This window comes from Schistocerca piceifrons, unplaced genomic scaffold (assembly GCF_021461385.2).
Source record: "Schistocerca piceifrons isolate TAMUIC-IGC-003096 unplaced genomic scaffold, iqSchPice1.1 HiC_scaffold_456, whole genome shotgun sequence".
In the NCBI taxonomy this organism is placed as follows: Eukaryota; Metazoa; Arthropoda; class Insecta; order Orthoptera; family Acrididae; genus Schistocerca; species Schistocerca piceifrons.
This window is the reverse complement of record NW_025728685.1, coordinates 1-22989: the sequence shown is the minus strand read 5'-3', so window position 1 is coordinate 22989 and position 22989 is coordinate 1. Positions and strand designations below refer to the sequence as shown.

Sequence of the window (22989 nt, the reverse complement as noted above, 5' to 3'; positions counted from 1 at the left end):
TTGCTTCTAAAGATGGCGGTTTCACTTGTCGGGAGTCGCTTCTGCCACCGGCAGTCGTGGCCGAGTGGTTAAGGCGTCTGACTTGAAATCAGATTCCCTCTGGGAGCGTAGGTTCGAGTCCTGCCGACTGCGAAAATTTTCTCTCTCTCAAAAGATGGACGTTCAGGTGCATCCTAGCAGTTGCGTCACTACTAAACACATGGGTCACCAGTTATTTGATCCAGGGCGCAGCGTTACAGTCGCGCCCAGAAGCCGCAGCTCATCTCCTCGTCTCACAGCCGCCCACCGGGTGTTAGTACAAGTGTCGCCTCACTGGGCAGTGCGGATGTGTCCTTTTTAGCTTGCAGACGATGACGTGTAGCAATTTACGAGCTAACGCAAGTCGAATGTTTTACCGTGTGTATCTGCTAGATACTGCCTCTCATACGGTGGAGAGGCTCACTCCTTCTTGTGTCTCGTTCTCTGCACACGAGTTGCCCCTGGCATCGACATAGCACGGGTTTTCTAGCGTCAGCGCGGCGTCACGTGAAGTCAGCGAAGTGAATATTACACGAGTCGAGTCGACATGTTTGCTTGTTACGATGATGGAAGCAGAAGAAATGTGTGTGGGACTTCACTGCATCGGCTGCTCGCCTTTCAGCGTCCCTGTGTCTTATCAGACGAAGGTGACTGTGAAATTGGCAACGAGGCAGAGCTGAACGAACACATGCAAACAGCAACGTTCAATGTCAGCCGAAATAGCTCAGTTGGGAGAGCGTGAGACTGAAGATCTAAAGGTCCCTGGTTCGATCCCGGGTTTCGGCAGGTATTCGTTTTGATGCGACGCCAATGGAATTGCTCTGCGTTGGTGATAATGCAACTACAGCTGACAACAAAAATGACTCTCTGCTGTAGCAGTTCTGGTTGTCTAGTGCATGCCATAAGACGAACTCACTAGAAAACTAACTCCCTTTGAAGCAAAAGAATCAAAAAAGCCCTACCGACTGCGTTCCTTTTTCTGTGTCAGGTGGTGAAGAACGTCTTCAACGGAACCGTGAAATGAGCGAAAACGTGGGAAACATTGCATTCGAAATGCTTGCGAATTTTCCAATTGCCCAGTGAGTGTCGACAAAACACGTCAATTCTCTGCTCCAACGTATGAGACGTAACAACTGGTGCAATTTGTTGTTGCATCGTGTGCCAGCAGTCTTCGATAGTGTGTTACGAGCTTAGCGCGATAAGTTTGCAGACAGCATTTAGGCGACGTTTTATTAGTAACGGCCCCATGCAACGATTGCACAACAGTAAAGGACATGAGTCAATGTATAGTTGTGCATCGTGGGAGGTTTCACAGCGTCGTGCGAGCCCGGATAGCTCAGTCGGTAGAGCATTAGGCTTTTAACCTAAGGGTCCAGGGTTCAAGTCCCTGTCCGGGCGGAAATTTTAAAACTTTGGTAGCGATTCGTCTGGTAGCGGTGGAAACGCTACGGAAAATAATGCAGCTACGCCGTTTTCTGACACCACAGTGCTTCAAACGGTAGCATTTGCATGTGTCGGGACAACGCCGCGCTACCGGCAGTCGTGGCCGAGTGGTTAAGGCGTCTGACTCGAAATCAGATTCCCTCTGGGAGCGTAGGTTCGAATCCTACCGGCTGCGTGCGATTTTGCGTAAAGAGAGGAGCAAAAATTTTCGCACACATGTGACATGCGTGGGCGAATGCGGGTGCAAACCAGTGACGCCATTCTCAACAAGACGAAAGTTTCCGTTTAAGACTACTGAGTTTCGCGACGACCGCTGCTTACTGTGGCCATCGGTTCACCTCGCACTGACGCTGGGACTGCAGAAAGCCGTCGCTGAGATCGTGAGTACACAGATGTGCTCGAAAGTGTTGGACAGAGCGAACATTCAATTCTTTTTAAGAATCGCAATTGAATCATTCGAGTGCGGCGAAGGCAGTGGTGCAGCGTTTCTTTTCTTAAGATCTCGCAGCTGCTTGGAGGTATGTCCATCGTTTTAAGACGACAGAAAACTAGCGTCAGCGGTGCGTCAGTGGGAAGTCGGTGAAGTCGCCATTGGAGCCATAAGCCAGTAATTACAACATGCGAATCACTCGCTCACCACGCAGCTGTACGATAATGCTCGTGCGTGGGCCCGCATAGCTGAGTCGGTAGAGCGTTAGGTTTTCAACCAAAGGGTCCTGGGTTCAAGTCCCCGTCTGGGCGAAAATTAATACACTTTCGTAACGGCTAATGGAAACCCTACAGGAAAGAGTGAGGCCACGCCGCTTTCTGCCATCAGATTGCTTCTAAAGATGGCGGTTTCACTTGTCGGGAGTCGCTTCTGCCACCGGCAGTCGTGGCCGAGTGGTTAAGGCGTCTGACTTGAAATCAGATTCCCTCTGGGAGCGTAGGTTCGAGTCCTGCCGACTGCGAAAATTTTCTCTCTCTCAAAAGATGGACGTTCAGGTGCATCCTAGCAGTTGCGTCACTACTAAACACATGGGTCACCAGTTATTTGATCCAGGGCGCAGCGTTACAGTCGCGCCCAGAAGCCGCAGCTCATCTCCTCGTCTCACAGCCGCCCACCGGGTGTTAGTACAAGTGTCGCCTCACTGGGCAGTGCGGATGTGTCCTTTTTAGCTTGCAGACGATGACGTGTAGCAATTTACGAGCTAACGCAAGTCGAATGTTTTACCGTGTGTATCTGCTAGATACTGCCTCTCATACGGTGGAGAGGCTCACTCCTTCTTGTGTCTCGTTCTCTGCACACGAGTTGCCCCTGGCATCGACATAGCACGGGTTTTCTAGCGTCAGCGCGGCGTCACGTGAAGTCAGCGAAGTGAATATTACACGAGTCGAGTCGACATGTTTGCTTGTTACGATGATGGAAGCAGAAGAAATGTGTGTGGGACTTCACTGCATCGGCTGCTCGCCTTTCAGCGTCCCTGTGTCTTATCAGACGAAGGTGACTGTGAAATTGGCAACGAGGCAGAGCTGAACGAACACATGCAAACAGCAACGTTCAATGTCAGCCGAAATAGCTCAGTTGGGAGAGCGTGAGACTGAAGATCTAAAGGTCCCTGGTTCGATCCCGGGTTTCGGCAGGTATTCGTTTTGATGCGACGCCAATGGAATTGCTCTGCGTTGGTGATAATGCAACTACAGCTGACAACAAAAATGACTCTCTGCTGTAGCAGTTCTGGTTGTCTAGTGCATGCCATAAGACGAACTCACTAGAAAACTAACTCCCTTTGAAGCAAAAGAATCAAAAAAGCCCTACCGACTGCGTTCCTTTTTCTGTGTCAGGTGGTGAAGAACGTCTTCAACGGAACCGTGAAATGAGCGAAAACGTGGGAAACATTGCATTCGAAATGCTTGCGAATTTTCCAATTGCCCAGTGAGTGTCGACAAAACACGTCAATTCTCTGCTCCAACGTATGAGACGTAACAACTGGTGCAATTTGTTGTTGCATCGTGTGCCAGCAGTCTTCGATAGTGTGTTACGAGCTTAGCGCGATAAGTTTGCAGACAGCATTTAGGCGACGTTTTATTAGTAACGGCCCCATGCAACGATTGCACAACAGTAAAGGACATGAGTCAATGTATAGTTGTGCATCGTGGGAGGTTTCACAGCGTCGTGCGAGCCCGGATAGCTCAGTCGGTAGAGCATTAGGCTTTTAACCTAAGGGTCCAGGGTTCAAGTCCCTGTCCGGGCGGAAATTTTAAAACTTTGGTAGCGATTCGTCTGGTAGCGGTGGAAACGCTACGGAAAATAATGCAGCTACGCCGTTTTCTGACACCACAGTGCTTCAAACGGTAGCATTTGCATGTGTCGGGACAACGCCGCGCTACCGGCAGTCGTGGCCGAGTGGTTAAGGCGTCTGACTCGAAATCAGATTCCCTCTGGGAGCGTAGGTTCGAATCCTACCGGCTGCGTGCGATTTTGCGTAAAGAGAGGAGCAAAAATTTTCGCACACATGTGACATGCGTGGGCGAATGCGGGTGCAAACCAGTGACGCCATTCTCAACAAGACGAAAGTTTCCGTTTAAGACTACTGAGTTTCGCGACGACCGCTGCTTACTGTGGCCATCGGTTCACCTCGCACTGACGCTGGGACTGCAGAAAGCCGTCGCTGAGATCGTGAGTACACAGATGTGCTCGAAAGTGTTGGACAGAGCGAACATTCAATTCTTTTTAAGAATCGCAATTGAATCATTCGAGTGCGGCGAAGGCAGTGGTGCAGCGTTTCTTTTCTTAAGATCTCGCAGCTGCTTGGAGGTATGTCCATCGTTTTAAGACGACAGAAAACTAGCGTCAGCGGTGCGTCAGTGGGAAGTCGGTGAAGTCGCCATTGGAGCCATAAGCCAGTAATTACAACATGCGAATCACTCGCTCACCACGCAGCTGTACGATAATGCTCGTGCGTGGGCCCGCATAGCTGAGTCGGTAGAGCGTTAGGTTTTCAACCAAAGGGTCCTGGGTTCAAGTCCCCGTCTGGGCGAAAATTAATACACTTTCGTAACGGCTAATGGAAACCCTACAGGAAAGAGTGAGGCCACGCCGCTTTCTGCCATCAGATTGCTTCTAAAGATGGCGGTTTCACTTGTCGGGAGTCGCTTCTGCCACCGGCAGTCGTGGCCGAGTGGTTAAGGCGTCTGACTTGAAATCAGATTCCCTCTGGGAGCGTAGGTTCGAGTCCTGCCGACTGCGAAAATTTTCTCTCTCTCAAAAGATGGACGTTCAGGTGCATCCTAGCAGTTGCGTCACTACTAAACACATGGGTCACCAGTTATTTGATCCAGGGCGCAGCGTTACAGTCGCGCCCAGAAGCCGCAGCTCATCTCCTCGTCTCACAGCCGCCCACCGGGTGTTAGTACAAGTGTCGCCTCACTGGGCAGTGCGGATGTGTCCTTTTTAGCTTGCAGACGATGACGTGTAGCAATTTACGAGCTAACGCAAGTCGAATGTTTTACCGTGTGTATCTGCTAGATACTGCCTCTCATACGGTGGAGAGGCTCACTCCTTCTTGTGTCTCGTTCTCTGCACACGAGTTGCCCCTGGCATCGACATAGCACGGGTTTTCTAGCGTCAGCGCGGCGTCACGTGAAGTCAGCGAAGTGAATATTACACGAGTCGAGTCGACATGTTTGCTTGTTACGATGATGGAAGCAGAAGAAATGTGTGTGGGACTTCACTGCATCGGCTGCTCGCCTTTCAGCGTCCCTGTGTCTTATCAGACGAAGGTGACTGTGAAATTGGCAACGAGGCAGAGCTGAACGAACACATGCAAACAGCAACGTTCAATGTCAGCCGAAATAGCTCAGTTGGGAGAGCGTGAGACTGAAGATCTAAAGGTCCCTGGTTCGATCCCGGGTTTCGGCAGGTATTCGTTTTGATGCGACGCCAATGGAATTGCTCTGCGTTGGTGATAATGCAACTACAGCTGACAACAAAAATGACTCTCTGCTGTAGCAGTTCTGGTTGTCTAGTGCATGCCATAAGACGAACTCACTAGAAAACTAACTCCCTTTGAAGCAAAAGAATCAAAAAAGCCCTACCGACTGCGTTCCTTTTTCTGTGTCAGGTGGTGAAGAACGTCTTCAACGGAACCGTGAAATGAGCGAAAACGTGGGAAACATTGCATTCGAAATGCTTGCGAATTTTCCAATTGCCCAGTGAGTGTCGACAAAACACGTCAATTCTCTGCTCCAACGTATGAGACGTAACAACTGGTGCAATTTGTTGTTGCATCGTGTGCCAGCAGTCTTCGATAGTGTGTTACGAGCTTAGCGCGATAAGTTTGCAGACAGCATTTAGGCGACGTTTTATTAGTAACGGCCCCATGCAACGATTGCACAACAGTAAAGGACATGAGTCAATGTATAGTTGTGCATCGTGGGAGGTTTCACAGCGTCGTGCGAGCCCGGATAGCTCAGTCGGTAGAGCATTAGGCTTTTAACCTAAGGGTCCAGGGTTCAAGTCCCTGTCCGGGCGGAAATTTTAAAACTTTGGTAGCGATTCGTCTGGTAGCGGTGGAAACGCTACGGAAAATAATGCAGCTACGCCGTTTTCTGACACCACAGTGCTTCAAACGGTAGCATTTGCATGTGTCGGGACAACGCCGCGCTACCGGCAGTCGTGGCCGAGTGGTTAAGGCGTCTGACTCGAAATCAGATTCCCTCTGGGAGCGTAGGTTCGAATCCTACCGGCTGCGTGCGATTTTGCGTAAAGAGAGGAGCAAAAATTTTCGCACACATGTGACATGCGTGGGCGAATGCGGGTGCAAACCAGTGACGCCATTCTCAACAAGACGAAAGTTTCCGTTTAAGACTACTGAGTTTCGCGACGACCGCTGCTTACTGTGGCCATCGGTTCACCTCGCACTGACGCTGGGACTGCAGAAAGCCGTCGCTGAGATCGTGAGTACACAGATGTGCTCGAAAGTGTTGGACAGAGCGAACATTCAATTCTTTTTAAGAATCGCAATTGAATCATTCGAGTGCGGCGAAGGCAGTGGTGCAGCGTTTCTTTTCTTAAGATCTCGCAGCTGCTTGGAGGTATGTCCATCGTTTTAAGACGACAGAAAACTAGCGTCAGCGGTGCGTCAGTGGGAAGTCGGTGAAGTCGCCATTGGAGCCATAAGCCAGTAATTACAACATGCGAATCACTCGCTCACCACGCAGCTGTACGATAATGCTCGTGCGTGGGCCCGCATAGCTGAGTCGGTAGAGCGTTAGGTTTTCAACCAAAGGGTCCTGGGTTCAAGTCCCCGTCTGGGCGAAAATTAATACACTTTCGTAACGGCTAATGGAAACCCTACAGGAAAGAGTGAGGCCACGCCGCTTTCTGCCATCAGATTGCTTCTAAAGATGGCGGTTTCACTTGTCGGGAGTCGCTTCTGCCACCGGCAGTCGTGGCCGAGTGGTTAAGGCGTCTGACTTGAAATCAGATTCCCTCTGGGAGCGTAGGTTCGAGTCCTGCCGACTGCGAAAATTTTCTCTCTCTCAAAAGATGGACGTTCAGGTGCATCCTAGCAGTTGCGTCACTACTAAACACATGGGTCACCAGTTATTTGATCCAGGGCGCAGCGTTACAGTCGCGCCCAGAAGCCGCAGCTCATCTCCTCGTCTCACAGCCGCCCACCGGGTGTTAGTACAAGTGTCGCCTCACTGGGCAGTGCGGATGTGTCCTTTTTAGCTTGCAGACGATGACGTGTAGCAATTTACGAGCTAACGCAAGTCGAATGTTTTACCGTGTGTATCTGCTAGATACTGCCTCTCATACGGTGGAGAGGCTCACTCCTTCTTGTGTCTCGTTCTCTGCACACGAGTTGCCCCTGGCATCGACATAGCACGGGTTTTCTAGCGTCAGCGCGGCGTCACGTGAAGTCAGCGAAGTGAATATTACACGAGTCGAGTCGACATGTTTGCTTGTTACGATGATGGAAGCAGAAGAAATGTGTGTGGGACTTCACTGCATCGGCTGCTCGCCTTTCAGCGTCCCTGTGTCTTATCAGACGAAGGTGACTGTGAAATTGGCAACGAGGCAGAGCTGAACGAACACATGCAAACAGCAACGTTCAATGTCAGCCGAAATAGCTCAGTTGGGAGAGCGTGAGACTGAAGATCTAAAGGTCCCTGGTTCGATCCCGGGTTTCGGCAGGTATTCGTTTTGATGCGACGCCAATGGAATTGCTCTGCGTTGGTGATAATGCAACTACAGCTGACAACAAAAATGACTCTCTGCTGTAGCAGTTCTGGTTGTCTAGTGCATGCCATAAGACGAACTCACTAGAAAACTAACTCCCTTTGAAGCAAAAGAATCAAAAAAGCCCTACCGACTGCGTTCCTTTTTCTGTGTCAGGTGGTGAAGAACGTCTTCAACGGAACCGTGAAATGAGCGAAAACGTGGGAAACATTGCATTCGAAATGCTTGCGAATTTTCCAATTGCCCAGTGAGTGTCGACAAAACACGTCAATTCTCTGCTCCAACGTATGAGACGTAACAACTGGTGCAATTTGTTGTTGCATCGTGTGCCAGCAGTCTTCGATAGTGTGTTACGAGCTTAGCGCGATAAGTTTGCAGACAGCATTTAGGCGACGTTTTATTAGTAACGGCCCCATGCAACGATTGCACAACAGTAAAGGACATGAGTCAATGTATAGTTGTGCATCGTGGGAGGTTTCACAGCGTCGTGCGAGCCCGGATAGCTCAGTCGGTAGAGCATTAGGCTTTTAACCTAAGGGTCCAGGGTTCAAGTCCCTGTCCGGGCGGAAATTTTAAAACTTTGGTAGCGATTCGTCTGGTAGCGGTGGAAACGCTACGGAAAATAATGCAGCTACGCCGTTTTCTGACACCACAGTGCTTCAAACGGTAGCATTTGCATGTGTCGGGACAACGCCGCGCTACCGGCAGTCGTGGCCGAGTGGTTAAGGCGTCTGACTCGAAATCAGATTCCCTCTGGGAGCGTAGGTTCGAATCCTACCGGCTGCGTGCGATTTTGCGTAAAGAGAGGAGCAAAAATTTTCGCACACATGTGACATGCGTGGGCGAATGCGGGTGCAAACCAGTGACGCCATTCTCAACAAGACGAAAGTTTCCGTTTAAGACTACTGAGTTTCGCGACGACCGCTGCTTACTGTGGCCATCGGTTCACCTCGCACTGACGCTGGGACTGCAGAAAGCCGTCGCTGAGATCGTGAGTACACAGATGTGCTCGAAAGTGTTGGACAGAGCGAACATTCAATTCTTTTTAAGAATCGCAATTGAATCATTCGAGTGCGGCGAAGGCAGTGGTGCAGCGTTTCTTTTCTTAAGATCTCGCAGCTGCTTGGAGGTATGTCCATCGTTTTAAGACGACAGAAAACTAGCGTCAGCGGTGCGTCAGTGGGAAGTCGGTGAAGTCGCCATTGGAGCCATAAGCCAGTAATTACAACATGCGAATCACTCGCTCACCACGCAGCTGTACGATAATGCTCGTGCGTGGGCCCGCATAGCTGAGTCGGTAGAGCGTTAGGTTTTCAACCAAAGGGTCCTGGGTTCAAGTCCCCGTCTGGGCGAAAATTAATACACTTTCGTAACGGCTAATGGAAACCCTACAGGAAAGAGTGAGGCCACGCCGCTTTCTGCCATCAGATTGCTTCTAAAGATGGCGGTTTCACTTGTCGGGAGTCGCTTCTGCCACCGGCAGTCGTGGCCGAGTGGTTAAGGCGTCTGACTTGAAATCAGATTCCCTCTGGGAGCGTAGGTTCGAGTCCTGCCGACTGCGAAAATTTTCTCTCTCTCAAAAGATGGACGTTCAGGTGCATCCTAGCAGTTGCGTCACTACTAAACACATGGGTCACCAGTTATTTGATCCAGGGCGCAGCGTTACAGTCGCGCCCAGAAGCCGCAGCTCATCTCCTCGTCTCACAGCCGCCCACCGGGTGTTAGTACAAGTGTCGCCTCACTGGGCAGTGCGGATGTGTCCTTTTTAGCTTGCAGACGATGACGTGTAGCAATTTACGAGCTAACGCAAGTCGAATGTTTTACCGTGTGTATCTGCTAGATACTGCCTCTCATACGGTGGAGAGGCTCACTCCTTCTTGTGTCTCGTTCTCTGCACACGAGTTGCCCCTGGCATCGACATAGCACGGGTTTTCTAGCGTCAGCGCGGCGTCACGTGAAGTCAGCGAAGTGAATATTACACGAGTCGAGTCGACATGTTTGCTTGTTACGATGATGGAAGCAGAAGAAATGTGTGTGGGACTTCACTGCATCGGCTGCTCGCCTTTCAGCGTCCCTGTGTCTTATCAGACGAAGGTGACTGTGAAATTGGCAACGAGGCAGAGCTGAACGAACACATGCAAACAGCAACGTTCAATGTCAGCCGAAATAGCTCAGTTGGGAGAGCGTGAGACTGAAGATCTAAAGGTCCCTGGTTCGATCCCGGGTTTCGGCAGGTATTCGTTTTGATGCGACGCCAATGGAATTGCTCTGCGTTGGTGATAATGCAACTACAGCTGACAACAAAAATGACTCTCTGCTGTAGCAGTTCTGGTTGTCTAGTGCATGCCATAAGACGAACTCACTAGAAAACTAACTCCCTTTGAAGCAAAAGAATCAAAAAAGCCCTACCGACTGCGTTCCTTTTTCTGTGTCAGGTGGTGAAGAACGTCTTCAACGGAACCGTGAAATGAGCGAAAACGTGGGAAACATTGCATTCGAAATGCTTGCGAATTTTCCAATTGCCCAGTGAGTGTCGACAAAACACGTCAATTCTCTGCTCCAACGTATGAGACGTAACAACTGGTGCAATTTGTTGTTGCATCGTGTGCCAGCAGTCTTCGATAGTGTGTTACGAGCTTAGCGCGATAAGTTTGCAGACAGCATTTAGGCGACGTTTTATTAGTAACGGCCCCATGCAACGATTGCACAACAGTAAAGGACATGAGTCAATGTATAGTTGTGCATCGTGGGAGGTTTCACAGCGTCGTGCGAGCCCGGATAGCTCAGTCGGTAGAGCATTAGGCTTTTAACCTAAGGGTCCAGGGTTCAAGTCCCTGTCCGGGCGGAAATTTTAAAACTTTGGTAGCGATTCGTCTGGTAGCGGTGGAAACGCTACGGAAAATAATGCAGCTACGCCGTTTTCTGACACCACAGTGCTTCAAACGGTAGCATTTGCATGTGTCGGGACAACGCCGCGCTACCGGCAGTCGTGGCCGAGTGGTTAAGGCGTCTGACTCGAAATCAGATTCCCTCTGGGAGCGTAGGTTCGAATCCTACCGGCTGCGTGCGATTTTGCGTAAAGAGAGGAGCAAAAATTTTCGCACACATGTGACATGCGTGGGCGAATGCGGGTGCAAACCAGTGACGCCATTCTCAACAAGACGAAAGTTTCCGTTTAAGACTACTGAGTTTCGCGACGACCGCTGCTTACTGTGGCCATCGGTTCACCTCGCACTGACGCTGGGACTGCAGAAAGCCGTCGCTGAGATCGTGAGTACACAGATGTGCTCGAAAGTGTTGGACAGAGCGAACATTCAATTCTTTTTAAGAATCGCAATTGAATCATTCGAGTGCGGCGAAGGCAGTGGTGCAGCGTTTCTTTTCTTAAGATCTCGCAGCTGCTTGGAGGTATGTCCATCGTTTTAAGACGACAGAAAACTAGCGTCAGCGGTGCGTCAGTGGGAAGTCGGTGAAGTCGCCATTGGAGCCATAAGCCAGTAATTACAACATGCGAATCACTCGCTCACCACGCAGCTGTACGATAATGCTCGTGCGTGGGCCCGCATAGCTGAGTCGGTAGAGCGTTAGGTTTTCAACCAAAGGGTCCTGGGTTCAAGTCCCCGTCTGGGCGAAAATTAATACACTTTCGTAACGGCTAATGGAAACCCTACAGGAAAGAGTGAGGCCACGCCGCTTTCTGCCATCAGATTGCTTCTAAAGATGGCGGTTTCACTTGTCGGGAGTCGCTTCTGCCACCGGCAGTCGTGGCCGAGTGGTTAAGGCGTCTGACTTGAAATCAGATTCCCTCTGGGAGCGTAGGTTCGAGTCCTGCCGACTGCGAAAATTTTCTCTCTCTCAAAAGATGGACGTTCAGGTGCATCCTAGCAGTTGCGTCACTACTAAACACATGGGTCACCAGTTATTTGATCCAGGGCGCAGCGTTACAGTCGCGCCCAGAAGCCGCAGCTCATCTCCTCGTCTCACAGCCGCCCACCGGGTGTTAGTACAAGTGTCGCCTCACTGGGCAGTGCGGATGTGTCCTTTTTAGCTTGCAGACGATGACGTGTAGCAATTTACGAGCTAACGCAAGTCGAATGTTTTACCGTGTGTATCTGCTAGATACTGCCTCTCATACGGTGGAGAGGCTCACTCCTTCTTGTGTCTCGTTCTCTGCACACGAGTTGCCCCTGGCATCGACATAGCACGGGTTTTCTAGCGTCAGCGCGGCGTCACGTGAAGTCAGCGAAGTGAATATTACACGAGTCGAGTCGACATGTTTGCTTGTTACGATGATGGAAGCAGAAGAAATGTGTGTGGGACTTCACTGCATCGGCTGCTCGCCTTTCAGCGTCCCTGTGTCTTATCAGACGAAGGTGACTGTGAAATTGGCAACGAGGCAGAGCTGAACGAACACATGCAAACAGCAACGTTCAATGTCAGCCGAAATAGCTCAGTTGGGAGAGCGTGAGACTGAAGATCTAAAGGTCCCTGGTTCGATCCCGGGTTTCGGCAGGTATTCGTTTTGATGCGACGCCAATGGAATTGCTCTGCGTTGGTGATAATGCAACTACAGCTGACAACAAAAATGACTCTCTGCTGTAGCAGTTCTGGTTGTCTAGTGCATGCCATAAGACGAACTCACTAGAAAACTAACTCCCTTTGAAGCAAAAGAATCAAAAAAGCCCTACCGACTGCGTTCCTTTTTCTGTGTCAGGTGGTGAAGAACGTCTTCAACGGAACCGTGAAATGAGCGAAAACGTGGGAAACATTGCATTCGAAATGCTTGCGAATTTTCCAATTGCCCAGTGAGTGTCGACAAAACACGTCAATTCTCTGCTCCAACGTATGAGACGTAACAACTGGTGCAATTTGTTGTTGCATCGTGTGCCAGCAGTCTTCGATAGTGTGTTACGAGCTTAGCGCGATAAGTTTGCAGACAGCATTTAGGCGACGTTTTATTAGTAACGGCCCCATGCAACGATTGCACAACAGTAAAGGACATGAGTCAATGTATAGTTGTGCATCGTGGGAGGTTTCACAGCGTCGTGCGAGCCCGGATAGCTCAGTCGGTAGAGCATTAGGCTTTTAACCTAAGGGTCCAGGGTTCAAGTCCCTGTCCGGGCGGAAATTTTAAAACTTTGGTAGCGATTCGTCTGGTAGCGGTGGAAACGCTACGGAAAATAATGCAGCTACGCCGTTTTCTGACACCACAGTGCTTCAAACGGTAGCATTTGCATGTGTCGGGACAACGCCGCGCTACCGGCAGTCGTGGCCGAGTGGTTAAGGCGTCTGACTCGAAATCAGATTCCCTCTGGGAGCGTAGGTTCGAATCCTACCGGCTGCGTGCGATTTTGCGTAAAGAGAGGAGCAAAAATTTTCGCACACATGTGACATGCGTGGGCGAATGCGGGTGCAAACCAGTGACGCCATTCTCAACAAGACGAAAGTTTCCGTTTAAGACTACTGAGTTTCGCGACGACCGCTGCTTACTGTGGCCATCGGTTCACCTCGCACTGACGCTGGGACTGCAGAAAGCCGTCGCTGAGATCGTGAGTACACAGATGTGCTCGAAAGTGTTGGACAGAGCGAACATTCAATTCTTTTTAAGAATCGCAATTGAATCATTCGAGTGCGGCGAAGGCAGTGGTGCAGCGTTTCTTTTCTTAAGATCTCGCAGCTGCTTGGAGGTATGTCCATCGTTTTAAGACGACAGAAAACTAGCGTCAGCGGTGCGTCAGTGGGAAGTCGGTGAAGTCGCCATTGGAGCCATAAGCCAGTAATTACAACATGCGAATCACTCGCTCACCACGCAGCTGTACGATAATGCTCGTGCGTGGGCCCGCATAGCTGAGTCGGTAGAGCGTTAGGTTTTCAACCAAAGGGTCCTGGGTTCAAGTCCCCGTCTGGGCGAAAATTAATACACTTTCGTAACGGCTAATGGAAACCCTACAGGAAAGAGTGAGGCCACGCCGCTTTCTGCCATCAGATTGCTTCTAAAGATGGCGGTTTCACTTGTCGGGAGTCGCTTCTGCCACCGGCAGTCGTGGCCGAGTGGTTAAGGCGTCTGACTTGAAATCAGATTCCCTCTGGGAGCGTAGGTTCGAGTCCTGCCGACTGCGAAAATTTTCTCTCTCTCAAAAGATGGACGTTCAGGTGCATCCTAGCAGTTGCGTCACTACTAAACACATGGGTCACCAGTTATTTGATCCAGGGCGCAGCGTTACAGTCGCGCCCAGAAGCCGCAGCTCATCTCCTCGTCTCACAGCCGCCCACCGGGTGTTAGTACAAGTGTCGCCTCACTGGGCAGTGCGGATGTGTCCTTTTTAGCTTGCAGACGATGACGTGTAGCAATTTACGAGCTAACGCAAGTCGAATGTTTTACCGTGTGTATCTGCTAGATACTGCCTCTCATACGGTGGAGAGGCTCACTCCTTCTTGTGTCTCGTTCTCTGCACACGAGTTGCCCCTGGCATCGACATAGCACGGGTTTTCTAGCGTCAGCGCGGCGTCACGTGAAGTCAGCGAAGTGAATATTACACGAGTCGAGTCGACATGTTTGCTTGTTACGATGATGGAAGCAGAAGAAATGTGTGTGGGACTTCACTGCATCGGCTGCTCGCCTTTCAGCGTCCCTGTGTCTTATCAGACGAAGGTGACTGTGAAATTGGCAACGAGGCAGAGCTGAACGAACACATGCAAACAGCAACGTTCAATGTCAGCCGAAATAGCTCAGTTGGGAGAGCGTGAGACTGAAGATCTAAAGGTCCCTGGTTCGATCCCGGGTTTCGGCAGGTATTCGTTTTGATGCGACGCCAATGGAATTGCTCTGCGTTGGTGATAATGCAACTACAGCTGACAACAAAAATGACTCTCTGCTGTAGCAGTTCTGGTTGTCTAGTGCATGCCATAAGACGAACTCACTAGAAAACTAACTCCCTTTGAAGCAAAAGAATCAAAAAAGCCCTACCGACTGCGTTCCTTTTTCTGTGTCAGGTGGTGAAGAACGTCTTCAACGGAACCGTGAAATGAGCGAAAACGTGGGAAACATTGCATTCGAAATGCTTGCGAATTTTCCAATTGCCCAGTGAGTGTCGACAAAACACGTCAATTCTCTGCTCCAACGTATGAGACGTAACAACTGGTGCAATTTGTTGTTGCATCGTGTGCCAGCAGTCTTCGATAGTGTGTTACGAGCTTAGCGCGATAAGTTTGCAGACAGCATTTAGGCGACGTTTTATTAGTAACGGCCCCATGCAACGATTGCACAACAGTAAAGGACATGAGTCAATGTATAGTTGTGCATCGTGGGAGGTTTCACAGCGTCGTGCGAGCCCGGATAGCTCAGTCGGTAGAGCATTAGGCTTTTAACCTAAGGGTCCAGGGTTCAAGTCCCTGTCCGGGCGGAAATTTTAAAACTTTGGTAGCGATTCGTCTGGTAGCGGTGGAAACGCTACGGAAAATAATGCAGCTACGCCGTTTTCTGACACCACAGTGCTTCAAACGGTAGCATTTGCATGTGTCGGGACAACGCCGCGCTACCGGCAGTCGTGGCCGAGTGGTTAAGGCGTCTGACTCGAAATCAGATTCCCTCTGGGAGCGTAGGTTCGAATCCTACCGGCTGCGTGCGATTTTGCGTAAAGAGAGGAGCAAAAATTTTCGCACACATGTGACATGCGTGGGCGAATGCGGGTGCAAACCAGTGACGCCATTCTCAACAAGACGAAAGTTTCCGTTTAAGACTACTGAGTTTCGCGACGACCGCTGCTTACTGTGGCCATCGGTTCACCTCGCACTGACGCTGGGACTGCAGAAAGCCGTCGCTGAGATCGTGAGTACACAGATGTGCTCGAAAGTGTTGGACAGAGCGAACATTCAATTCTTTTTAAGAATCGCAATTGAATCATTCGAGTGCGGCGAAGGCAGTGGTGCAGCGTTTCTTTTCTTAAGATCTCGCAGCTGCTTGGAGGTATGTCCATCGTTTTAAGACGACAGAAAACTAGCGTCAGCGGTGCGTCAGTGGGAAGTCGGTGAAGTCGCCATTGGAGCCATAAGCCAGTAATTACAACATGCGAATCACTCGCTCACCACGCAGCTGTACGATAATGCTCGTGCGTGGGCCCGCATAGCTGAGTCGGTAGAGCGTTAGGTTTTCAACCAAAGGGTCCTGGGTTCAAGTCCCCGTCTGGGCGAAAATTAATACACTTTCGTAACGGCTAATGGAAACCCTACAGGAAAGAGTGAGGCCACGCCGCTTTCTGCCATCAGATTGCTTCTAAAGATGGCGGTTTCACTTGTCGGGAGTCGCTTCTGCCACCGGCAGTCGTGGCCGAGTGGTTAAGGCGTCTGACTTGAAATCAGATTCCCTCTGGGAGCGTAGGTTCGAGTCCTGCCGACTGCGAAAATTTTCTCTCTCTCAAAAGATGGACGTTCAGGTGCATCCTAGCAGTTGCGTCACTACTAAACACATGGGTCACCAGTTATTTGATCCAGGGCGCAGCGTTACAGTCGCGCCCAGAAGCCGCAGCTCATCTCCTCGTCTCACAGCCGCCCACCGGGTGTTAGTACAAGTGTCGCCTCACTGGGCAGTGCGGATGTGTCCTTTTTAGCTTGCAGACGATGACGTGTAGCAATTTACGAGCTAACGCAAGTCGAATGTTTTACCGTGTGTATCTGCTAGATACTGCCTCTCATACGGTGGAGAGGCTCACTCCTTCTTGTGTCTCGTTCTCTGCACACGAGTTGCCCCTGGCATCGACATAGCACGGGTTTTCTAGCGTCAGCGCGGCGTCACGTGAAGTCAGCGAAGTGAATATTACACGAGTCGAGTCGACATGTTTTGCTTGTTACGATGATGGAAGCAGAAGAAATGTGTGTGGGACTTCACTGCATCGGCTGCTCGCCTTTCAGCGTCCCTGTGTCTTATCAGACGAAGGTGACTGTGAAATTGGCAACGAGGCAGAGCTGAACGAACACATGCAAACAGCAACGTTCAATGTCAGACCGAAATAGCTCAGTTGGGAGAGCGTGAGACTGAAGATCTAAAGGTCCCTGGTTCGATCCCGGGTTTCGGCAGGTATTCGTTTTGATGCGACGCCAATGGAATTGCTCTGCGTTGGTGATAATGCAACTACAGCTGACAACAAAAATGACTCTCTGCTGTAGCAGTTCTGGTTGTCTAGTGCATGCCATAAGACGAACTCACTAGAAAACTAACTCCCTTTGAAGCAAAAGAATCAAAAAAGCCCTACCGACTGCGTTCCTTTTTCTGTGTCAGGTGGTGAAGAACGTCTTCAACGGAACCGTGAAATGAGCGAAAACGTGGGAAACATTGCATTCGAAATGCTTGCGAATTTCCAATTGCCCAGTGAGTGTCGACAAAACACGTCAATTCTCTGCTCCAACGTATGAGACGTACAACTGGTGCAATTTGTTGTTGCATCGTGTGCCAGCAGTCTTCGATAGTGTGTTACGAGCTTAGCGCGATAAGTTTGCAGACAGCATTTAGGCGACGTTTTATTAGTAACGGCCCCATGCAACGATTGCACAACAGTAAAGGACATGAGTCAATGTATCGTTGTGCATCGTGGGAGGTTTCACAGCGTCGTGCGAGCCCGGATAGCTCACGTCGGTAGAGCATTAGGCTTTTAACCTAAGGGTCCAGGGTTCAAGTCCCTGTCCGGGCGGAAATTTTAAAACTTTGGTAGCGATTCGTCTGGTAGCGGTGGAAACGCTACGGAAAATAATGCAGCTACGCCGTTTTCTGACACCACAGTGCTTCAAACGGTAGCATTTGCATGTGTCGGGACAACGCCGCGCTACCGGCAGTCGTGGCCGAGTGGTTAAGGCGTCTGACTCGAAATCAGATTCCCTCTGGGAGCGTAGGTTCGAATCCTACCGGCTGCGTGCGATTTTGCGTAAAGAGAGGAGCAAAAATTTTCGCACACATGTGACATGCGTGGGCGAATGCGGGGTGCAAACCAGTGACGCCATTCTCAACAAGACGAAAGTTTCCGTTTAAGACTACTGAGTTTCGCGACGACCGCTGCTTACTGTGGCCATCGGTTCACCTCGCACTGACGCTGGGACTGCAGAAAGCCGTCGCTGAGATCGTGAGTACACAGATGTGCTCGAAAGTGTTGGACAGAGCGAACATTCAATTCTTTTTAAGAATCGCAATTGAATCATTCGAGTGCGGCGAAGGCAGTGGTGCAGCGTTTCTTTTCTTAAGATCTCGCAGCTGCTTGGAGGTATGTCCATCGTTTTAAGACGACAGAAAACTAGCGTCAGCGGTGCGTCAGTGGGAAGTCGGTGAAGTCGCCATTGGAGCCATAAGCCAGTAATTACAACATGCGAATCACTCGCTCACCACGCAGCTGTACGATAATGCTCGTGCGTGGGCCCGCATAGCTGAGTCGGTAGAGCGTTAGGTTTTCAACCAAAGGGTCCTGGGTTCAAGTCCCCGTCTGGGCGAAAATTAATACACTTTCGTAACGGCTAATGGAAACCCTACAGGAAAGAGTGAGGCCACGCCGCTTTCTGCCATCAGATTGCTTCTAAAGATGGCGGTTTCACTTGTCGGGAGTCGCTTCTGCCACCGGCAGTCGTGGCCGAGTGGTTAAGGCGTCTGACTTGAAATCAGATTCCCTCTGGGAGCGTAGGTTCGAGTCCTGCCGACTGCGAAAATTTTCTCTCTCTCAAAAGATGGACGTTCAGGTGCATCCTAGCAGTTGCGTCACTACTAAACACATGGGTCACCAGTTATTTGATCCAGGGCGCAGCGTTACAGTCGCGCCCAGAAGCCGCAGCTCATCTCCTCGTCCTCACAGCCGCCCACCGGGTGTTAGTACAAGTGTCGCCTCACTGGGCAGTGCGGATGTGTCCTTTTTAGCTTGCAGACGATGACGTGTAGCAATTTACGAGCTAACGCAAGTCGAATGTTTTACCGTGTGTATCTGCTAGATACTGCCTCTCATACGGTGGAGAGGCTCACTCCTTCTTGTGTCTCGTTCTCTGCACACGAGTTGCCCCTGGCATCGACATAGCACGGGTTTTCTAGCGTCAGCGCGGCGTCACGTGAAGTCAGCGAAGTGAATATTACACGAGTCGAGTCGACATGTTTGCTTGTTACGATGATGGAAGCAGAAGAAATGTGTGTGGGACTTCACTGCATCGGCTGCTCGCCTTTCAGCGTCCCTGTGTCTTATCAGACGAAGGTGACTGTGAAATTGGCAACGAGGCAGAGCTGAACGAACACATGCAAACAGCAACGTTCAATGTCAGCCGAAATAGCTCAGTTGGGGAGAGCGTGAGACTGAAGATCTAAAGGTCCCTGTTCGATCCCGGGTTTCGGCAGGTATTCGTTTTGATGCGACGCCAATGGAATTGCTCTGCGGTTGGTGATAATGCAACTACAGCTGACAACAAAAATGACTCTCTGCTGTAGCAGTTCTGGTTGTCTAGTGCATGCCATAAGACGAACTCACTAGAAAACTAACTCCCTTTGAAGCAAAAGAATCAAAAAAGCCCTACCGACTGCGTTCCTTTTTCTGTGTCAGGTGGTGAAGAACGTCTTCAACGGAACCGTGAAATGAGCGAAAACGTGGGAAACATTGCATTCGAAATGCTTGCGAATTTTCCAATTGCCCAGTGAGTGTCGACAAAACACGTCAATTCTCTGCTCCAACGTATGAGACGTAACAACTGGTGCAATTTGTTGTTGCATCGTGTGCCAGCAGTCTTCGATAGTGTGTTACGAGCTTAGCGCGATAAGTTTGCAGACAGCATTTAGGCGACGTTTTATTAGTAACGGCCCCATGCAACGATTGCACAACAGTAAAGGACATGAGTCAATGTATCGTTGTGCATCGTGGGAGGTTTCACAGCGTCGTGCGAGCCCGGATAGCTCAGTCGGTAGAGCATTAGGCTTTTAACCTAAGGGTCCAGGGTTCAAGTCCCTGTCCGGGCGGAAATTTTAAAACTTTGGTAGCGATTCGTCTGGTAGCGGTGGAAACGCTACGGAAAATAATGCAGCTACGCCGTTTTCTGACACCACAGTGCTTCAAACGGTAGCATTTGCATGTGTCGGGACCGCCGCGCTACCGGCAGTCGTGGCCGAGTGGTTAAGGCGTCTGACTCGAAATCAGATTCCCTCTGGGAGCGTAGGTTCGAATCCTACCGGCTGCGTGCAGATTTTGCGTAAACGAGAGGAGCAAAAATTTTCGCACACATGTGACATGCGTGGGCGAATGCGGGTGCAAACCAGTGACGCCATTCTCAACAAGACGAAAGTTTCCGTTTAAGACTACTGAGTTTCGCGACGACCGCTGCTTACTGTGGCCATCGGTTCACCTCGCACTGACGCTGGGACTGCAGAAAGCCGTCGCTGAGATCGTGAGTACACAGATGTGCTCGAAAGTGTTGGACAGAGCGAACATTCAATTCTTTTTAAGAATCGCAATTGAATCATTCGAGTGCGGCGAAGGCAGTGGTGCAGCGTTTTCTTTTCTTAAGATCTCGCAGCTGCTTGGAGGTATGTCCATCGTTTTAAGACGACAGAAAACTAGCGTCAGCGGTGCGTCAGTGGAAGTCGGTTGAAGTCGCCATTGGAGCCATAAGCCAGTAATTACAACATGCGAATCACTCGCTCACCACGCAGCTGTACGATAATGCTCGTGCGTGGGCCCGCATAGCTGAGTCGGTAGAGCGTTAGGTTTTCAACCAAAGGGTCCTGGGTTCAAGTCCCCGTCTGGGCGAAAATTAATACACTTTCGTAACGGCTAATGGAAACCCTACAGGAAAGAGTGAGGCCACGCCGCTTTCTGCATCAGATTGCTTCTAAAGATGGCGGTTTCACTTGTCGGGAGTCGCTTCTGCCACCGGCAGTCGTGGCCGAGTGGTTAAGGCGTCTGACTTGAAATCAGATTCCCTCTGGGAGCGTAGGTTCGAGTCCTGCCGACTGCGAAAATTTTCTCTCTCTCAAAAGATGGACCGTTCAGGTGCATCCTAGCAGTTGCGTCACTACTAAACACATGGGTCACCAGTTATTTGATCCAGGGCGCAGCGTTACAGTCGCGCCCCAGAAGCCGCAGCTCATCTCCTCGTCTCACAGCCGCCCACGGGTGTTAGTACAAGTGTCGCCTCACTGGGCAGTGCGGATGTGTCCTTTTTAGCTTGCAGACGATGACGTGTAGCAATTTACGAGCTAACGCAAGTCGAATGTTTTACCGTGTGTATCTGCTAGATACTGCCCTCTAATACGGTGGAGAGGCTCACTCCTTCTTGTGTCTCGTTCTCTGCACACGAGTTGCCCCTGGCATCGACATAGCACGGGTTTTCTAGCGTCAGCGCGGCGTCACGTGAAGTCAGCGAAGTGAATATTACACGAGTCGAGTCGACATGTTTGCTTGTTACGATGATGGAAGCAGAAGAAATGTGTGTGGGACTTCACTGCATCGGCTGCTCGCCTTTCAGCGTCCCTGTGTCTTATCAGACGAAGGTGACTGTGAAATTGGCAACGAGGCAGAGCTGAACGAACACATGCAAACAGCAACGTTCAATGTCAGCCGAAATAGCTCAGTTGGGAGAGCGTGAGACTGAAGATCTAAAGGTCCCTGGTTCGATCCCGGGTTTCGGCAGGTATTCGTTTTGATGCGACGCCAATGGAATTGCTCTGCGTTGGTGATAATGCAACTACAGCTGACAACAAAAATGACTCTCTGCTGTAGCAGTTCTGGTTGTCTAGTGCATGCCATAAGACGAACTCCACTAGAAAACTAACTCCCTTTGAAGCAAAAGAATCAAAAAAGCCCTACCGACTGCGTTCCTTTTTCTGTGTCAGGTGGTGAAGAACGTCTTCAACGGAACCGTGAAATGAGCGAAAACGTGGGAAACATTGCATTCGAAATGCTTGCGAATTTTCCAATTGCCCAGTGAGTGTCGACAAAACACGTCAATTCTCTGCTCCAACGTATGAGACGTAACAACTGGTGCAATTTGTTGTTGCATCGTGTGCCAGCAGTCTTCGATAGTGTGTTACGAGCTTAGCGCGATAAGTTTGCAGACAGCATTTAGGCGACGTTTTATTAGTAACGGCCCCATGCAACGATTGCACAACAGTAAAGGACATGAGTCAATGTATCGTTGTGCATCGTGGGAGGTTTCACAGCGTCGTGCGAGCCCGGATAGCTCAGTCGGTAGAGCATTAGGCCTTTTAACCTAAGGGTCCAGGGTTCAAGTCCCTGTCCGGGCGGAAATTTTAAAACTTGGTAGCGATTCGTCTGGTAGCGGTGGAAACGCTACGGAAAATAATGCAGCTACGCCGTTTTCTGACACCACAGTGCTTCAAACGGTAGCATTTGCATGTGTCGGGACAACGCCGCGCTACCGGCAGTCGTGGCCGAGTGGTTAAGGCGTCTGACTCGAAATCAGATTCCCTCTGGGAGCGTAGGTTCGAATCCTACCGGCTGCGTGCGAGTTTGCGTAAAGGAGAGGGAGCAAAAATTTTCGCACACATGTGACATGCGTGGGCGCATGCGGGTGCAAACCAGTGACGCCATTCTCAACAAGACGAAAGTTTCCGTTTAAGACTACTGAGTTTCGCGACGACCGCTGCTTACTGTGGCCATCGGTTCAACCTCGCACTGACGCTGGGACTGCAGAAAGCCGTCGCTGAGATCGTGAGTACACAGATGTGCTCGAAAGTGTTGGACAGAGCGAACATTCAATTCTTTTTAAGAATCGCAATTGAATCATTCGAGTGCGGCGAAGGCAGTGGTGCAGCGTTTCTTTTCTTAAGATCTCGCAGCTGCTTGGAGGTATGTCCATCGTTTTAAGACGACAGAAAACTAGCGTCAGCGGTGCGTCAGTGGGAAGTCGGTGAAGTCGCCATTGGAGCCATAAGCCAGTAATTACAACATGCGAATCACTCGCTCACCACGCAGCTGTACGATAATGCTCGTGCGTGGGCCCGCATAGCTGAGTCGGTAAGAGCGTTAGGTTTTCAACCAAAGGGTCCTGGGTTCAAGTCCCCGTCTGGGCGAAAATTAATACACTTTCGTAACGGCTAATGGAAACCCTACAGGAAAGAGTGAGGCCACGCCGCTTTCTGCCATCAGATTGCTTCTAAAGATGGCGGTTTCACTTGTCGGGAGTCGCTTCTGCCACCGGCAGTCGTGGCCGAGTGGTTAAGGCGTCTGACTTGAAATCAGATTCCCTCTGGGAGCGTAGGTTCGAGTCCTGCCGACTGCGAAAATTTTCTCTCTCTCAAAAGATGGACGTTCAGGTGCATCCTAGCAGTTGCGTCA

At 50.4% G+C, this 22989-nt stretch overlaps 41 non-coding genes across 41 annotated transcripts; all 41 read left to right on the top strand.

Annotated features, from left to right (window-relative positions):
- Window positions 1-50: 50 nt before the first annotated feature.
- Trnas-uga lies at window positions 51-132 on the top strand. The gene has a single exon. It is a non-coding gene; the product is annotated as a tRNA-Ser (tRNA).
- A 599-nt stretch (window positions 133-731) lies between these two features.
- Trnaf-gaa lies at window positions 732-804 on the top strand. Its single transcript has one exon. It is a non-coding gene; the product is annotated as a tRNA-Phe (tRNA).
- A 539-nt stretch (window positions 805-1343) lies between these two features.
- Trnak-uuu lies at window positions 1344-1416 on the top strand. The gene has a single exon. It is a non-coding gene; the product is annotated as a tRNA-Lys (tRNA).
- Window positions 1417-1554: 138 nt separating this feature from the next.
- On the top strand, window positions 1555-1636 carry Trnas-cga. The gene has a single exon. It is a non-coding gene; the product is annotated as a tRNA-Ser (tRNA).
- A 693-nt stretch (window positions 1637-2329) lies between these two features.
- Trnas-uga lies at window positions 2330-2411 on the top strand. Its single transcript has one exon. It is a non-coding gene; the product is annotated as a tRNA-Ser (tRNA).
- A 599-nt stretch (window positions 2412-3010) lies between these two features.
- Window positions 3011-3083, top strand: Trnaf-gaa. Its single transcript has one exon. It is a non-coding gene; the product is annotated as a tRNA-Phe (tRNA).
- A 539-nt stretch (window positions 3084-3622) lies between these two features.
- On the top strand, window positions 3623-3695 carry Trnak-uuu. Its single transcript has one exon. It is a non-coding gene; the product is annotated as a tRNA-Lys (tRNA).
- A 138-nt stretch (window positions 3696-3833) lies between these two features.
- On the top strand, window positions 3834-3915 carry Trnas-cga. Its single transcript has one exon. It is a non-coding gene; the product is annotated as a tRNA-Ser (tRNA).
- A 693-nt stretch (window positions 3916-4608) lies between these two features.
- Window positions 4609-4690, top strand: Trnas-uga. The gene has a single exon. It is a non-coding gene; the product is annotated as a tRNA-Ser (tRNA).
- Window positions 4691-5289: 599 nt separating this feature from the next.
- Window positions 5290-5362, top strand: Trnaf-gaa. The gene has a single exon. It is a non-coding gene; the product is annotated as a tRNA-Phe (tRNA).
- Window positions 5363-5901: 539 nt separating this feature from the next.
- Trnak-uuu lies at window positions 5902-5974 on the top strand. Its single transcript has one exon. It is a non-coding gene; the product is annotated as a tRNA-Lys (tRNA).
- A 138-nt stretch (window positions 5975-6112) lies between these two features.
- Window positions 6113-6194, top strand: Trnas-cga. The gene has a single exon. It is a non-coding gene; the product is annotated as a tRNA-Ser (tRNA).
- Window positions 6195-6887: 693 nt separating this feature from the next.
- On the top strand, window positions 6888-6969 carry Trnas-uga. Its single transcript has one exon. It is a non-coding gene; the product is annotated as a tRNA-Ser (tRNA).
- A 599-nt stretch (window positions 6970-7568) lies between these two features.
- Trnaf-gaa lies at window positions 7569-7641 on the top strand. The gene has a single exon. It is a non-coding gene; the product is annotated as a tRNA-Phe (tRNA).
- A 539-nt stretch (window positions 7642-8180) lies between these two features.
- On the top strand, window positions 8181-8253 carry Trnak-uuu. The gene has a single exon. It is a non-coding gene; the product is annotated as a tRNA-Lys (tRNA).
- A 138-nt stretch (window positions 8254-8391) lies between these two features.
- On the top strand, window positions 8392-8473 carry Trnas-cga. Its single transcript has one exon. It is a non-coding gene; the product is annotated as a tRNA-Ser (tRNA).
- A 693-nt stretch (window positions 8474-9166) lies between these two features.
- Trnas-uga lies at window positions 9167-9248 on the top strand. Its single transcript has one exon. It is a non-coding gene; the product is annotated as a tRNA-Ser (tRNA).
- Window positions 9249-9847: 599 nt separating this feature from the next.
- Trnaf-gaa lies at window positions 9848-9920 on the top strand. The gene has a single exon. It is a non-coding gene; the product is annotated as a tRNA-Phe (tRNA).
- A 539-nt stretch (window positions 9921-10459) lies between these two features.
- Trnak-uuu lies at window positions 10460-10532 on the top strand. The gene has a single exon. It is a non-coding gene; the product is annotated as a tRNA-Lys (tRNA).
- Window positions 10533-10670: 138 nt separating this feature from the next.
- On the top strand, window positions 10671-10752 carry Trnas-cga. Its single transcript has one exon. It is a non-coding gene; the product is annotated as a tRNA-Ser (tRNA).
- A 693-nt stretch (window positions 10753-11445) lies between these two features.
- Window positions 11446-11527, top strand: Trnas-uga. The gene has a single exon. It is a non-coding gene; the product is annotated as a tRNA-Ser (tRNA).
- A 599-nt stretch (window positions 11528-12126) lies between these two features.
- Trnaf-gaa lies at window positions 12127-12199 on the top strand. Its single transcript has one exon. It is a non-coding gene; the product is annotated as a tRNA-Phe (tRNA).
- A 539-nt stretch (window positions 12200-12738) lies between these two features.
- On the top strand, window positions 12739-12811 carry Trnak-uuu. Its single transcript has one exon. It is a non-coding gene; the product is annotated as a tRNA-Lys (tRNA).
- A 138-nt stretch (window positions 12812-12949) lies between these two features.
- Window positions 12950-13031, top strand: Trnas-cga. Its single transcript has one exon. It is a non-coding gene; the product is annotated as a tRNA-Ser (tRNA).
- A 693-nt stretch (window positions 13032-13724) lies between these two features.
- Window positions 13725-13806, top strand: Trnas-uga. Its single transcript has one exon. It is a non-coding gene; the product is annotated as a tRNA-Ser (tRNA).
- Window positions 13807-14405: 599 nt separating this feature from the next.
- Trnaf-gaa lies at window positions 14406-14478 on the top strand. Its single transcript has one exon. It is a non-coding gene; the product is annotated as a tRNA-Phe (tRNA).
- A 539-nt stretch (window positions 14479-15017) lies between these two features.
- Trnak-uuu lies at window positions 15018-15090 on the top strand. Its single transcript has one exon. It is a non-coding gene; the product is annotated as a tRNA-Lys (tRNA).
- Window positions 15091-15228: 138 nt separating this feature from the next.
- Window positions 15229-15310, top strand: Trnas-cga. The gene has a single exon. It is a non-coding gene; the product is annotated as a tRNA-Ser (tRNA).
- A 693-nt stretch (window positions 15311-16003) lies between these two features.
- Trnas-uga lies at window positions 16004-16085 on the top strand. Its single transcript has one exon. It is a non-coding gene; the product is annotated as a tRNA-Ser (tRNA).
- Window positions 16086-16686: 601 nt separating this feature from the next.
- On the top strand, window positions 16687-16759 carry Trnaf-gaa. Its single transcript has one exon. It is a non-coding gene; the product is annotated as a tRNA-Phe (tRNA).
- A 537-nt stretch (window positions 16760-17296) lies between these two features.
- Trnak-uuu lies at window positions 17297-17370 on the top strand. Its single transcript has one exon. It is a non-coding gene; the product is annotated as a tRNA-Lys (tRNA).
- A 138-nt stretch (window positions 17371-17508) lies between these two features.
- Trnas-cga lies at window positions 17509-17590 on the top strand. Its single transcript has one exon. It is a non-coding gene; the product is annotated as a tRNA-Ser (tRNA).
- A 694-nt stretch (window positions 17591-18284) lies between these two features.
- On the top strand, window positions 18285-18366 carry Trnas-uga. The gene has a single exon. It is a non-coding gene; the product is annotated as a tRNA-Ser (tRNA).
- Window positions 18367-18966: 600 nt separating this feature from the next.
- On the top strand, window positions 18967-19039 carry Trnaf-gaa. The gene has a single exon. It is a non-coding gene; the product is annotated as a tRNA-Phe (tRNA).
- Window positions 19040-19579: 540 nt separating this feature from the next.
- On the top strand, window positions 19580-19652 carry Trnak-uuu. Its single transcript has one exon. It is a non-coding gene; the product is annotated as a tRNA-Lys (tRNA).
- Window positions 19653-19788: 136 nt separating this feature from the next.
- On the top strand, window positions 19789-19870 carry Trnas-cga. The gene has a single exon. It is a non-coding gene; the product is annotated as a tRNA-Ser (tRNA).
- A 695-nt stretch (window positions 19871-20565) lies between these two features.
- On the top strand, window positions 20566-20647 carry Trnas-uga. The gene has a single exon. It is a non-coding gene; the product is annotated as a tRNA-Ser (tRNA).
- A 601-nt stretch (window positions 20648-21248) lies between these two features.
- Window positions 21249-21321, top strand: Trnaf-gaa. Its single transcript has one exon. It is a non-coding gene; the product is annotated as a tRNA-Phe (tRNA).
- Window positions 21322-22072: 751 nt separating this feature from the next.
- Window positions 22073-22154, top strand: Trnas-cga. The gene has a single exon. It is a non-coding gene; the product is annotated as a tRNA-Ser (tRNA).
- A 496-nt stretch (window positions 22155-22650) lies between these two features.
- Window positions 22651-22724, top strand: Trnae-uuc. Its single transcript has one exon. It is a non-coding gene; the product is annotated as a tRNA-Glu (tRNA).
- A 127-nt stretch (window positions 22725-22851) lies between these two features.
- Window positions 22852-22933, top strand: Trnas-uga. Its single transcript has one exon. It is a non-coding gene; the product is annotated as a tRNA-Ser (tRNA).
- Window positions 22934-22989: the final 56 nt, after the last annotated feature.